Raw genomic sequence first — 16399 nt, forward strand, 5'->3', positions numbered from 1 at the left:
GTTGTGTTTGTCAGGCATTTTGTCCCGATAATAGCAAAGTACCTAATCCATGAAGTACAAGTATGGTCCAGGGAAAGTCTTAGGTGGTCTTTGATCTTCCGAAGAAATGAGATTTTGTTGTGTTGCTTTTATGTTTATTTTGTTATACTTGAGACTAAACTGTGGGCCTCATGTGTGGCACCCTGGTGCTTTACCACCGAGCTAGACCCCCCCCCACACACGCACACCATCTTGTAGCTGTGTATTTATTTTTAAAGTTTAAAAACAATTATCTTCATGGGTGTTGTCTTAGTTAGGGTTTTACTGCTGTGAACAAACGCCATGACCAAGGCAAGTCTTATAAAGGACAACGTTTAATTGGAGCTGGCTTACAGGTTCAGAGGTTCAGTCCATTATCATCAAGGTGGGAGCATGGCAGCATCCAGGCAGGCATAATGCAGACAGAGCTGAGAGTTCTACATCTTCATCTGAAGGCTGCTAGGACAAGGGTATCAAAGCCCTCACCCACAAGGCCACACCTCCCAACAATACCACTCCTTGGGTCTAGCATATATAAACCACAGGTGATTTGTCTGCGTGCATGTCTGCACACTGTATGCAGAAGCCAGTGAGGCCATCAGATCCCCAAGAACTGGAGTTATAGATGGTTGTTGGCTTCCAACTGGGTGCTGGGATTCAAACCCAGGTTCTCTAGAAAAGCAGCAGGTGCTTTTGCCCACTAAGCCATCTCTCTAGCCCCTATTTACTTACTTAGCTAGTTAGTTGTTTTGAAACAGGGTCTCTTGTAGTTTCAATTGACCTTGAAATCACTCATAAGCAAAGGCTGGCTTTCAACTCCTAATTCTTCTGTCTCCACCTTCCAAATGCTGAGATTACTTACTGTAATCATGCTTGATTCACTAAAATACTTTTATTTTGAGACATAGTCTCAGTGAATTTTCTCAAGCCAGCCTTGAACTCACTCTTTAGCCTATACATATCTTGAGGGTTTCTTGGTTGGTTGGTTGGTTGGTTGGTTGAGTGGTTGGTTTACTAGACAGGGTTTCTCTGTGTAGCCCTGGTTGTCCTGCAGCCCTCTTTGCAGGACAAGCTGGCCTGGAACTCAGAGACCCACCTGCCTCTGCCTCCTGAGTTCTGGGAGTAAAGGCGTGCACTACCACACCTGACTATCTTCAGTTTACAATCCTTCTGCCTCAACCTCCCTAGTAAGCCTGTGCTACCAGGCCCAGCTGTTTCTTCTTCTTTTTTTAAAAAGAAAACAAGACACATTCTTCCTTTTCTTGGCAACATATGGCCAGCCATATTTGCTTTCTTGCTTCATTAAGCAACTATTAATCTACCTTTTGAGATCTGTAGAAGAGGATATTTGTTGAATTCTGAGACTAGTCAGGCGGATTGGGAAGAGAATCTTTATGGAATCAAAAAGTAAAGTTTAATGATGGGATTCATGTTGGAGCTAACAGGATAGCTAGTGAGGATGGCTTCCCAGACAGAGGCCTCTCAGAGCATCTGGGTTGGCAGTGGCAGGTCTTGGGTTGGTGATATAGGTGTCACCAGCCAGGCCCCAGGTATTTCTTGGAGCTGAGGTGGGACACACACCTGAGTTTTGCAGAACTTCTTTCAGAGTTGTGAAAGGAACCTGTAAAGGCAGGTTTTAGTCTCTAATTCCCAGTGACCCCCCAAGCCAAGAAAGTATGAGAGAAATTGGAAACTAGTTTGTGAATTTATATCAGGAGAAAAAAGCAGAGGGGCTGAGAATTTGGCAAGAACTGAAAATATGCAAGGCAGAAAATAAGTGGTTTAGAGAGAGGCAGAAAATAGAACCAAGACCATAATCAGGTTTCAGGAGGAACCAGGGTATAGAATGTGACTTTCTGATGAAACAACAGATTTGTCAACCCATCTCCTGTGTGATCCCTGCTTAGAACATTTGTCTGACACCTTAAATTTGGTTTGATTATGTATATATGTATATATAATGTATATAATAAAGATTATATACATATATATATATATATATATATTTTTTTTTTTTTTTTCAGCAAGCAGTACTTGACTGCATTTTTGGGACTCAGTTTGTAGACCAGGTTAGTCTTGAACTTACAGAGATATGCCTGCCCCTGCCTCTTGACTGCTAGGATTAAAGGTGTATACCACCACTGCTCAGCATTCAGACAGCATTGAAAAAGATTGGTGTTAGCTGGGCGGTGGTGGCGCACGCCTTTAATCCCAGCACTTGGGAGGCAGAGGCAGGCGGATTTCTGAGTTTGAGGCCAGCCTGGTCTACAGAGTGAGTTCCAGGACAGCCAGGGCTACACAGAGAAACCCTGTCTCGAAAAACAAAAACAAAAAAAGATTGGTGTTATTAATATTTACTTCCATGAACCTATATCCGCGGGAAGCTCTTCATCATTTTATGGAATGACGCATATCATATTCTAATTTAAACAAAATAAGTAGAAACACCAATAGCTGAAATAACGCTTGAAATTGTGTTCAACATCTTTAGCTATCAGGGAAATGCAAATTAAAACTCCTTTGAGAGTTTGTCTTGTCTCAGCCAGAATATCCGATGTCAAGAAAACAAATGACAAGCGCCGGTGAGGATGTGGGGGGTGGGGTTGGGGTGGGGAAGGAACTCTTTGTCCACCATGGGTGGGAATGCAAACCTCAGTGGCCTCTATGGAAATTAGTATGGCAGCTCCTCAACGGATTGAAAGTAGAACTGCCAAATGCCGCAGCTAGAGCGCTCTTGGGTGTATACCTGAAGGACGCTTAGTTAACATGCTACGGATACTTGAGCATCCGTGTTTGTAGACATACTGCATACTGTAGCCAGAAGTTAGAGCAGCTGAGATGTCCATCAACGGATGAATGTATTTTTTACAATGTGGTACCCATGCACAATAGAGTTCAATGCAGCTGTAGGGAAAAGTTAAGGCATGACATATGCAGGATGTGATTGTGGCTGGAACCTATTAAATTACTCAAATGAAGCCAGTCTCAGAAAGGAAGGAGCCACATCTATATTGTTTGTGGTGCTTACTTTTAAAATGGTGAGTGTGTGCGCGTTTGTAGGTCATGAATCTTAAAAGGTGATTGTTCAGGAGAGATACTAAGGGAGACCGGACGGAGATAGATAATAGGAAAGTAATAAAGGGATACTGAGGAAGAAAGTGAAGCAGCATTTGGATCAAATACATGGCACACATGAGTGGCACCCCTCCTGTGTGTGCATGCATCCACATATGCAGCAGTTAGGACCCAGAGGCTGAGATTTCCTTCCTTGCCTCATCCCTGTACCCTGGTTAGGTGACAAGTCTGAGTGACGTTTATCACAAGAGACCAAGAGCTCTTCTCTTGATCATCCTCACTGACCTGAGAGCCTTGGCTGGAAGTCGCCCATTGGAGCAGCCCTGTGTGTGGATACTGCTGGAGTGGACCCAGCCATCCACAGTGGATGGAGTGGAGCCACTGCCTCTGACCCCTGAGCCTGGTCCTGATGCTGCAGTGAGCAGCTCCTGCTCTGCTGCCATCACGGAGCCACAGCAGAAGGATCCTAAGTTCAGAGAGATGGCTTCTTATGGGCCCCGATCCTCTTGACATGTGACCATCCTCTCCTGGGCCTCAGTTTCTCATTCATCATCCACCATGCCCATTCCTCAGTAGCATGGACTTTGGGGAGATAATTCACTCAGTGCCTGCATGAAGGAGGCATTCCACACAAGGCTGTATGGAGTCACTCTTAGCTTACAAGGGAAGGTGGGTCAAGAGCTTGAATACGTTCGCAACTAGCCGACCCACGTTCTCAATCTATCCTCATGTCCTCGACAACAGCAAGGTCAAGTTGAGTTTCCCAGAATGGCTGACAAAATGGGTTTGCAATGGGACTTTCAGAGTCACAAGCTCGAGTCCAGCACCTCCCTAAGCCTTACTGTTTCTGTCCCATTCAAGGTTCCTTCATTAGATTCTCCCCCCCCCACACACACACACAGGAAGGATACATTTTGATTTTTTCAGATTTTCATATTTTCAAAATGCTTCTAAGTGAAAATTCATTAGAAGGAAGTTTAGGTTTACTAGACAGGATGTCTCTGAATTGTAATGAACGTAAATTTATGATGAGGTTCCCATTTGTTAGAAGATGATAGACAGTGGATTTTTTTTTTTTTTGGTTTTTCAAGACAGGGTTTCTCTGTGTAGTCCTGGCTGTCCTGGAACTCACTCTGTAGACCAGGCTAGCCTTGAACTCTCGAACTCAGAAATCCACCTGCCTCTGCCTCCCAAGTGCTGGGATTAAAGGCGTGCACCACCACCGCCCAGCAGATGTTTTTTTGTTTGTTTGTTTTTGTTTTTTTTGTGTGTGTGTTTTTTTTTTGGCCAAATTTTGGTTCCTTCGTTCTACCCACTTCAACCTCTAACTTTTCCAAAACCAGCTATGTCTACATTCCCCCCACCCCCACCCCCAGTAATAATTTCATCAACTAAACTCTAGAGTATTTAGATGGGTAGTTAGTTTTACTCCTAACAGGGACTCGAGGGCATAGTATTTGGGGTAATGGAAAGTTTTTAAAACTGTGTGTGTGTGTGTGTGTGTGTGTGGTTTTGAGACAGGGTCTCACCAGGTACCCCTGGCTGGCCTGGAACCCACTGTGTAGAACAGCCTGACTTTGATCTACACACCTGTGCCTCTCCAGTGAGAGGTTAAAGGCGTGTGTCACCGCCTTGGCACACTTTATCTGTTTTTAAAACTTGAAAACCACCATGCTTTCTAGATACTGAGAACAGGACCGGTAGTGTGGCTTCTTCTAGGGTGTGTACCAAAGAGGAGCCTTACCACAGAGTGCCTCCTCAGGGCCACAAAACTAGAGCTGATAGTGTTAGACCCAAGGGAAAAAACATTTCCACGACAACTACCTAATTAAGCAAGCTTTATTTAGATTGGCCAGATGGCTGCCTTTCCCTAAATCAGAGGCTTCAGAGAGCAGCCCCTCAGTGGCTGCTTTATGGGGAAGGGTTAGAGTCATAGAGAACTGCTGTCAGGATAATTGGCTGTTAGCACCTGGTGGAAAGAGGGCTCAAGGCTGTTTGTGGGGAAGATAGAGCAGGACTACATCATGTGGAAAGGGAGTCATGACAGGTGTTCAGGAGTTTAGCAAGGCAAGGGGGTAGGCATCCATCATGGGGTTACAAGTTCAGCACAGGTTGAAAATAGTTTGCAGGATAAGTGAGGTTTAGGAAACAGAAGCTTATTTTTGTAAAGTGTGGAGTGTTAGTAACAATGTATAACAATGTGGCTCCTTAACAATGTGGCTCCTGTTTTTCTTTCATTGGGTGTAGGAAAATGTGCTAATAGCTTTTCTGGTTGTGGTGGACAGATTGCTGTCAAGGAGCAATTTAAGGGAATAAGGGTATTGGGCTCATGTGTTCAGGGCTGATAGTCCATCTGGTAGGAAGGGCAGGTCAGCAGGAGCCCCGAGGCAGCTGGCTTCATTACGTCCGAAGTCGAGAAGCCGAGAGAGAGTCAGATACTGGAACTTGGCTTACATCCTCTTTCCTTTAAGTCTAGGACTCCAGCCCATGAGGTTGGCTGCCCACATTCAGGAAGGGTCTTTCCTTCCCTCATATGCACACACCACATACACCTACTTGTGAAAGAAAGAGAGGCATGTACCCCACGGGGTGTGGTGGTGCACAATTATCATTGAGCCCTCAGGATGCTGAGGCAGTAGGATGGAGATTGAAGCCCATCTGTCCAGGATACATAAAAACATTTCTTCCTTCCTTCCTTCCTTCCTTCCTTCCTTCCTTCCTTCCTTCCTTCCTTCCTCCCTCCCTCCCTCCCTCCCTCCCTCCCTCCTTCCCTCCTTCCCTCCTTCCTTTCCCCACTATGGTTTCTCTGCGTAGCACTGGCTGTCCTGGAATTGTAAACCAGGCTGTCCCGGAACTCAGATCTGTCTGCCTCTGCCTTTGAATTAAAGGTGTGCACTACCACCCAGCAGCATGTAACGTGTTTTTGTTTTGTTTTGTTTTTTTTTAAAGCTAGGAACTTAACTCAGGGTTTCCTACATGATACACAGATATTCTACCAACGAAAAAACGCTCTCCAAACACATAACAAGCATGCATGGTTTAAAATTTCTAAGGTACCCTCCCCTAACTCTCAAAATCCCACTTCAAAGAGTGCGGGATGGGGCTTTTTCTCCACCCTTGACTTACTGTAAGGCATGTGGCCAAACTTGTGATCTTTGACTTTAAGATCAGTTCTTTATGTGCTGAGGTTTTCAAGTCTGTAATTCTAAGTGAAGTTGAACAGGCTTGAGTGTTTACGGTGACATTCAGATCCCTTGTTGATTTTTCCACTGGGTTTTTCATCTTTTTCTTTGCATATTAAGAACAAAGGTCACCACCATCTTTATGGTTAGGGAGTGTCTTAGACGTGGTGGGGGGTAGGCAGTCGGCAAGGTGGGCATCCGTACGCTTCGATCCACTGACCTCACTTACAGGAGTTTACTGTCTGAAGAGAGCTAACCCTTCAGCAGAAGGGGAGAGCTACATACCCAGTAATGTTCGTCTGTTTTAAAAATGGAGAAATCAGCGTTGAAAGTGAAACTGTTTCAAGACCGTGCAACGTGGAGTGCTTCTGAGTGCAGGTAGCCACAGGCAAAGCAGCCCGGTAACAACAATGGCTGAGGAGGAGTACGTCAACAGCCTCATGAAAATGACCCATTCCTGGAAGGGAAATGGAAAATTGAAAACAGCGGAAGGAGGTGAGATGGGACCACCAGCAGAGAGTGAGAGGCCAAATCTTTTAAATTAATTTTAAATTCAGACTCCATTTTAGAGAACCTGACCTAAGTTTGAACTCAGGTAAACTAACAGTCTGGTACCTAGCATTAGTTTCCAAGTTGCACTCCCCCTAAAAACAAAAACAAAAACAAAAACAAAAAAACAACCCAGAGCCTTGCTCCAGTCTCTAAGCTAATCCCCAACAAGACTAGTGTCTCCTGGTTATTCCCCCCACCAAACCTGCACTCCTCAGGTTACAAGCCTAGCCCCTGCCTAATGACCACCAATGCAGAGGAGAGCAGAAATTAAGTTTATGGTATGACTTCTAGCACCAGCCGATTATGTTAAAGACCACGGTAGCTTTCCAATGAGATGCTTGCACACTTACCCCTCCACTTGCTGCTTACTATAAAGCCTTGACCTGATAGATATTCCGGGATATCCCAACCACCAAAAACTGTCCTGTGTGACAGGGGCATGGTGGGGAGAGTTATCTCAAATAGAATAAATATCCTGCTATGAATTGCATCAGATTGGCTCCTGTCTGTTTTATCTTTTTTTTTTTTTGGGGGGGGGGGTGTTGTTCAACCCTTCCCTGGCACTGATCCCATTGCTGGTGGTTGTGAGCCACCATGTGGTTGCTGGGAATTGAACTCGGGACCTCTGAAGAGCAGTTAGTGCCCTTAAACGCTGAGCCATCTTTCCAGCCCCCAGGAAACACTCCTAATGGTAAACAGTAAACCAATCAGGAGATGGAGATGGATACAGGCAAGAGGAGAGAAGCCGGCAGGGCAGTGTGTTTCCTAAAACTATGCTGTCCCCTGGGCTGCTCTGTGCAACACATCAAGCGACACAGGTCCCCTCACACCTGCAGCTTTCCAGCTTCAGCCACAGTAGGGCAGCTTCCTGACATTTGTCTTGATTCTCTTCGTCTATTTTCTGTTACTATAACTGAATGCTGTTAGAATAAATAAACCTTGAAAACCCCTGCCAGACTCCGGGACCAAGGCCCTATATGGAAACTTTGTATGTCCTTCCGCCTTGCTGACATTACCTAACCCAGTTGCCTGCTATCACCTGCATCAAGATAGCCTGGGGCAAGGCAGTCTCGACTAGACAAACTGCTCCAGAAGGGAGAAAACAGCCTCGACTAGACAAACTGCTCCAGAAGGGAGAAAGTGCAAGCTCTCAGGCCCTGCAGCTGAGTTTAATTTCCCATCCTCATAAACCTCGTATACTAACTCAAAGCCCTCCCTTCCCCTTGGGCAGGTACTCCTTTCCTGCTGTGTCTGCCTCTCCCTGAAATAAACAGCTCTGTCTGCTGAGGTCAGATTGGTCTCTTCTGCCTCTTTAAGCCACCTCAGAAGTCTAACAAATTCCACAGCTGGTAATTTATAGAGAATAAAGCTTTATTTGGGTCACTTAGTTTTTGAAAGAAGAAAAGGCCAAGGTGTGGGGGGAGGGAGTTTGGTAATGCCTTTTCTGCAGAGCCTTAAGGTGGAGCAAGACATGGCCTGGTGAAAAGGACACAAACAAGAGACCAAATTGTTTTCTTTAATGATGGAATCCTGAGAGAACCATTAGCCCATCAGTCAATTAATGAATAATCTCATGAGTTACCTCTGAAGTCTCCCCTGGGGGTCTGGGAGAGGGCTCAGCTGTTAGGAGCACTTGCTGTTCTTGAAGAGGATTTGTTTGGTTTCCAGCACCTGCATGGTGGTTCACAAAAGTTCTGTAGCGCCAGTTCCAGAGGATCTGACATCCTCTTCCAGGCACCTATGTGGCATACAGTCAAAACACTTATCCACATAAAACAAGCAAATCAATATAAACAGTTCTTTTAAAAGTCCCACCTGGTCCCACCCTTTACTACCTCATCACCAGTGTAATATTTCAATGTGAATTTTATTGGAGGGGAACATAAAATCATAATACTACCAATAATTTGTTTGGTCCAGCTAGAGATCAATTTATATGTGAGTGCATGCATGCATGTGTGTACGTGTGTGTGTGTGTGTGTGTGTGTATTTTCATGAGCATGGCTCAAGTGTATATACCAGAGGGTATTGTGACAGGAGCTGTTCCCTTTGTAGTTTTGAAACTGAGTCTCCCTCCTTGGGATCTGGCAGTCACCGAGTCATCTAGGCTGGCTGACCAGTGAACCCCAGGGATTCTTGTCTCTGTCTTTTTAATTCTGGTATTATAAGCAAATATCATCATGGCCAATCCTTCGTGTGGAACCTGGGGGCCAACTCAGGTTCTCACATTTGCGCAACGAACACTTTACTGATTGAGCCATCTCCAGATAAGCATAACCAGTGTTTTTGTTCTGTTTTTTGTTTTGTTTTGAATGCTGAAGCCCAATGCTGGAGTCTCATGCAGCCTAGACAAGTTCGATATCATGGAGTTATATATTTTTAGCTCCTATTTTTCTTATGATTTGCCTTTGAGCTGGTTTTACATCTTTCTTTTCATATGGTGTCAATTTAAATGATAGTAAAATTATAAAAATAAAAGTTTTCATTAGCATCCTCTGGAATTGTCCCATCATCCTGAGGAGACAGTCTGTGTATGGGTGTGATGGTTTTGTCGCACGTCCTGAGATGAGTTTATTTGGGACCAGAGTCAATACGGGAACGTCCAGCTTGTTTGTTGCTTTGTCCCGGGCCTTGGGCCAGGTCAGCAAATGACAGCAGTGTTTTGAAATGAGGCCCTTACAAGTCCAGACTCAGGAATCCAGGTGGTGAGGCTGATTTGCAAAATGATAGATAGTTTGTTTTCTTAAAAAGCACCTTACAGGTTGAAGAGGAAACTTAGCAGTTAAAAGCAGGCCTGTTTCTCCAGAGGACCTGAGTTCTGGTTTTCTTTGTATGTGGTTTATTGTTCTTTGAATACATGGTTTCTCTGTGTTACTCCGGCTGGCCTCAAAATCACTATGTAGACTAGGGTGGCCTTGTCCAAATGCTCACATACCAGGTAGCTGACAGCTGCCCTCTTTAGGGACCAGCACACAGTGACACAAACATACATAAATAAAAAAGTTAAATCTTTTTTTTTTTTCTAGAAATAAGGACAGCTGAGTATTGTGATAAGCATCTTTAATCCCAGCACTCAGGAGGCAGAACCAGGTGGATCTCTGTGAGTTCAAGGCCAGCCTGGTCTACATAGTGAATTCCAGGACAGCCAGGGCTATATAGAAAGACTCTGCCTCAAACAAACACACACTTACATGTGTCAGGGTGTGACTCAATGGTAAAGTGCTTATCTTTCATATTTGAAGCTTTGTGTCCTTAGGCAGCACTGGGGTGTGGAGGGGGAGAGGAGTTCCTGTGACAGAAATTAAAGTAGTGAGCATGTGATGCTTAATACTGCCAACGTCGTGAGGATCTAGAGTCAGCTAGGAGACAAGCCTCTGGGCAGGCCTGTGAGGGACAGAGACATTTGGTCTGCCAAAGTTGTTAATTGATTGGCATTGCAAGACAAGGAGAGGGAGGAGGAGGAGGAAGAAGAGGAAGAAGAAGAAGAAGAAGAAGAAGAAGAAGAGAAGAAGAAGAAGAAGAGGAGGAGGAGGAGGAGGAGGAGGAAGAGGCTGTGATGGCAGTGGTGGCAATGGTATTTGTGTTTTTATTTTTATTTTTTTAAGTTTTATTTATTTATTTATTTATTTGTTTATTATATATATGAATTCTGTAGCTGTCTTCAGACACACCAGGAGAGGGCATCAGATCCCATTACAGATGGTTGTGAGCCACCATGTGGTTGCTGGGAATTGAACTCAGGACCTCTGGAAGAGCAGTCAGCGCTCTTAACTGCTGAGGCATCTCTCCAGCCCCCATGTATTTGTGTTTTTTTTTTAAAAAAAAAAACACAAATGAAGTGCTAACATAGATTTTTCAAAAAGAGGGATGTATATTATTCATATTTACCCAAGGTGATACGGAGAGCTCTCTGTCCAAGGAGCTGCTCTCCTGGGAGGAACAGTGTGAGGAACACTGACTGATACCCCAGGGTGGTCGGAGAGCTCGGTGAGTGAGACTTTGGATCAGGTCTGTCCTAGTAGTCCTGAATGTGAGACGAAGAAATATAGTAGTTGATATTTTCTTGACTCAAAAATAATTTTCAATTTCTTTGCTTCAATTTGTTTCTTTAATAGGCACATGCAAACATAAAATTGTATGTATTGTTGCTAGGTTTCGATACCTGTGTACAGTGTATGATGTTAAATCAGGTTAAGTGTATTAATTTGCTCAGTTATTATTTCTAGAGGGTGAGATTTTTTTCAAAATGTTCTTCTATGTTTTTACATTTCTAGCTCATTATTGTTATGCAGCCACGATACTGTGCAATAGCTCAGCAGAATTTCTACCTAACTGAACTTAGTTCGCAGACCATCTTTCCAAAAATGGATTAAGAAACATATGAGAAGCAATTAGCAGAGTGCTATCAATCTGGGAGTAGGGTTTATTATACTGGGCTGCTAAGGGGCTTCCTCTTCGTCTAACAGTTGAATGAAGACATTCTCAGCCTCCTAAACTTTTTATTTTTATTTTTTTATTTTATTTTATTTTTATTTTTTTTCCAGCCTCCTAAACTTATTAATGAAAGTTGCAACAGGCTATGTGTGCTCTGATCAACCCAGACCTCAACACATTTGGAGCATCTGCAGGGTCTGCGGGATAGCTTCTGACCCACAGCTAGCTCCAAAGGAGAAAGTATACTTTATGTGCCTTGAAGGCGCCTCCCTGATGGCGACCTGCCAAGAAACATGCCTGAGAAGATTTCACAACTGCTGTCTCTAGGTTGGGTGACCGAAAACCGTAAACTGGGTGGTTATGGGACTATAAAGAAGGTCATCTAACACTTGGGGCAAGAAGATGGGCCCGCGGAATGGGCGGGGCAGGGCCCTGCAGGAGGGGCGGGGCCAGCGTGGGCGGTTTCCTCAGATCATTCAGGCAATCTTGTTTGGGCCTCTGCCCTACCCTGCCTGCGACACCCTGGTGCTGCCTTCAGGGACGCAGGGCAGATCCCCCAGGCGCTCTCCGGGAAACACTGAAGCCTTGGACTTGCCCATCACTTATTCGGAGTTCTTTATCAGTGCGTAAATTGCTTCTCTAGTAGTCCCCTAAATAATTTATTTTGTATCAGTTCTAGGAGGTTGCTAGATCTCAGCCCCCAAGAAGTCAATTCCTCGCCGAGCTGGATAACGCTATATATTTCTCTCTTCCACTCCCTCCAACCATTGATTTTATCACTCCGTGGCTGTTGCCTTCTCTTTGCAAAACCCGTGCTCCCTTGACTTACCGCTTGGGGGCAGCAGTGAGTTGTCTGCTCTAGCTCAGTGCAGGTGGCACCAGACAGTGGGGCCAGGTAGCTAACTAAGCTCATCAGTACCCATCTCTGTTCCAGTTGCCTTCCACGTGGATAGCTATGAACACGAATGATTCTTGAAGCTGGTCTATAGTGTGGATACGTCCCCCAGTTGCAGGTTAGGAAATTTAATCTTGGATCTACTAAGTACATTACTCAGGATCATGTGGTGGAAGCCACAATGGAAGACCCGGCACCCCTCTCAGTAGACAAAAACGGTCTAATCTGGACTGAGACGGTGCCATGTAGGGGTGGGAAGCAGACTCAGAACAGCACTGTTGTATCTACAGTTTTAGTGGTTTTTTTTTCCCTAGCATCCACGTCCTAAAGATATGAGACTGATTTTTAATAATGTACGATCTATAAATCGATGTATTGGGAACATGGTTATTGAGCCATCAATCAGTAGACTTATTGGCTGCATTTTTTACTTGGTTTGGTGCTGACTTTCCGGATTCAGTGTAACTTCGTGGTCACGGCACATCTTCATCTCCGTATGTCTCACCCGGCTCCGATTTTCTCATCTAGAAAATGTGGACTTTGGAGCTGGAGAGCTGGCTCAGTGGTTAAGCCTCTTCCAGAGGTCATGAGTTCAATTCCCAGCAACCACATGGTGGCTCACAACCACCTGTAATGGGATCCGATGCTCTCTTCAGGTGCACCTGAAGACAGTGACAGTATACTCACATAAAACGGTACAGTGTTATGTAACTTTATGTAAGTACTAAACCTTGTTTAAAAAAAAAAGTGGACTTTGTAAACCTGTCAATTTCATAGGGTCACTGTGAAAGTCAAAAGACAAGACCTAGAGTTCAGAAGACCCTGTTGGAGACTGGGTTTTCCAGGCAGCCTGATGACAGTGAGATGCCCGAGGTACTTCTTTATAAATTCTAGTTACTTTTTAGTTTGCTGTGACCAAATGCTTGACCAGAAACACCTAAGGGAAAACCACTTTATTCTGGTTTCCAGTTTGAGGGGGTCAGTCAGCTGTAATGAGGAATGGTAGACATGGAGGGTGGGGACCACGGGTCACAGTGCATCCACAGTGCACACTGTACTTTCCTCTTTTTTATTTGGTTTAGGAGTACAGCCCCTGGGATAGTGTCCTAGGTAGGATCTATCTATCATCTATCTATCTATCTATCTATCTATCTATCTATCTATCTATCTATTATCTATCATCTATTTATCCATACTTGACACAGGTTAGAGATATCTGGGAAAAGGCAATTCAGTTGAGAAAATGCCTTCATTGGATTGCCTGTATGCAGCTCTGTAGGATATTTTCTTGATTATGTGTGTGTGGGGAGGTCCAGCCTACTAGGGGTGGTGCCAACCCTGGGCAACTGGGAGTTGAGGGGATCTTTGTGCAAACAAAAGTTTGTTCACGTGTGTGTGTGGGGGGTGGGGGGGTGGGATGGGGGTTAAAATGTTTTCAATAAATGTTTTGCAAAGTGAGGCAGATAGCACGATTACAGTGTTTGATGGAAAAATACTATTTTTTCCTGTCATTTACACTAGGAAGAGAGCTCAGTTGTTAAGTGTGCCCCAAACAAACTTGAGAGTCTTGAGTTCTGATCCCCACTAAGAAGCCAGAGGTGATGACACACACTTGTAATTCTAACATTGGGGAGCGGATTGGGGACACATCCCTGGAGCTAACTGGTCCAACAGTCACTAGGCAAAGTGAAGTTCCCTTTGCAGTTTCTGAGACTGGTTCACGAAAAAATTTAGAAATCTCAAGAATAAATTTATTAGAGTTTAAGAGAAAAACAGTACAGGGTATAGGTTAAGTGAAAATCCCAGCAGTCATCTAAAGAAGATGGGGAAAATGTCAACCCCTTTTAAGTTTGTCACAAAATAGAAATAGATTAAGACAGACAAGTCTGGGGCTGGAGAGATGGCTCATCGGTTAAGAGTACTGTCTGATCTTCCAGAGGTCCTGAGTTCAATTCCCAGCAACCACATGGGGGCTCATAACCATCTATAGTGTGATCTGATGCCCTCCTCTGGCATGTAGGTGTGCACGCAGATAGGGCACTGGTATACATCCATTCATCTATCAATCAATCAATCAATCAGAAAGGAAAAAGAAATGCAAGTTAGGTGTGGTGGCGCATGCCTTTAGTCCCAAGCAGAGGCAGGGGGATCAAAAAAAAAAAATGGGAAAAGAAAGAGCACTCTAAAAGTGGAAGTGGAAGTGAGGTGCTGAACCAAGGTCAGAGCCCATAAAGCGCCTGGCCATGTTATGTGTGTGGTCCTTTACACTTGCTCTGTTAGATGATGTCCAATCAAGGTAAGAAAGGGTTCCCGGGTTTCCTTCGTGATCTGGCTTCTTTCACGTGTTAATTTCCATTCCACTTTAAGTTTCTACTCTCCTATCATAACCTCATCAAATCTGTGATGACAAGGTTCAGTGAGAGGCCATGTCTCAAAATATCAGGCAGAACATGAATGAAGGATCAGGAAGGTATCAACCTCAGACACACACACACACACACACACACACACACACACATACACACACACATGCATGCCTGCATGCGTACAGGCACACACATGCTTGGAGGTATGCACACCAGAGAGAATAAAGAACAGGACTTTTAACCATAACTGTATTCTTCCCAAGATGGCATGAGCCTTGGGTGAAAGAACTGTACCCCATCTTCTCCAACCAGCCATGTACAGTAGTTTGAATAAAAATATTTCCCCTAGGCTCATGTATTTGAATGCTCAGAACAGGGAGTTGAATGAACTCTTTTGCTAGGAGAGCTACAGATGAGGATGTAGTTCTCAAGTCCTGCTCCAGTACCTGCCTGCCTGCCACCATGCTCTCTGCATGATGATAATAGACTGACCGACTAACCCTCAGAAACTATAAGGAAGCCTCAGTTAAATAATTTCCTTTGTAAGAGTTGCCTTGGTCATTCTGTCTTTTCACACCAATAGGACAGTGACTAAGCATGGAAAAAAATAACTTAGCATATTTTATTATTGTTGGTTTTTAACTTTAGGCTGGTGAAGGACTAGTTTGTGTGGCCCACAACTTAGGATGGGTGTTTGAGATAGGAGAAAGGTAACTGAACTAATGGCCCGAATTTATCTTCTTGTTGTTGGGCCAGGAATGGATGGCTAATTGTGCTTGTGGCCCTCAGTTTGCACTTTTGCTCAGTGACCAGTTTAAGCTGTCGTCTGACCTTTTGGTTCATTTTCACAAAGCAGCAACAAGCAGTTGGAGGATTATTTCACGAAATCCTCTGCTAACCTAGGCCTAGTCCTGGAAGCTTCTAGGCCAGAGAATGTTTTTAGCCTCTGAGACTTCCTGCTGAATAAGCTCACCCTTTCTTGTTCTTTCTGAGCTCTGGCTGGCTGGTTCAACTCAGCTGTTCTGGCTTAGACTCCTCTCCCAGCTGACAGATTCAGTTTGGCTTTTCCCAGCCTCTGAATGACTCTGCTTGGCCTCAGACTAACTCTAGCAATCTTTTCTAATCTTCTGGCTCCTTCTCATTCTCTGACTTGTTCTGTCTTTGCCTGTGTCTAGCTTGTTCTCTCTTCAATCTGTCTCTGTAAAAATCTCCTGGTAAAACTGCCTCCTTCTCTCTCTGTACTGTCTTCTTCTCAACTCTACTGGACAAGTCTCCATGGACTCTACTGTACTCCTGGACTGTACTCTCTTCCTCCTGTGCTGTCTGTCTCTCCCTTAAGTACCTTCCCTTTCCTCTCTCTTTTCATGGGAGTTGAGCAGATCCTATTCTGTCAAATCTTTCTCTGATTGATCAGATCATTTTGCCACTCAATTAGACATCACTTTCAAACAAGGGTGCTTCCTTCTACAAACTGACTTTACCTTCATTGTTTGGGATTAAAGGTGTGTACTAAGAGCATGTCTGTATTCCAACCAGGGGAATTAAAGGAGTGGGCTAAGGGCTGAGCCACACCCTAACTAAAAACAGGTTCATATATATATATCCTGTAACACTTCCATCCCACCTTGAATCCTCCCTGACTTTGCGACCTTCTCACTTTAATAAATCACATCCCTGGAGGAGCCCACGTCTGACGCTCATCAAGTAATTACTCTCAACTGCTGAGTCACATGGCTAGCCTCCTTTGGTGATATCATTAGCCCCCTGTTGGGATAGCTTTAGCTTCCCTTTATCTTTAGCTATCTTTTTTTTTTTTTTTTTTTTTTTTTTTGATTTGGGGTTTCTGTTTGTTGCCCTGGCTGTCCTGGACCTGAACT

Source organism: Grammomys surdaster, unplaced genomic scaffold (genome assembly GCF_004785775.1).
Source record: "Grammomys surdaster isolate TR1022 unplaced genomic scaffold, NIH_TR_1.0 255, whole genome shotgun sequence".
NCBI classification, from domain to species: Eukaryota; Metazoa; Chordata; class Mammalia; order Rodentia; family Muridae; genus Grammomys; species Grammomys surdaster.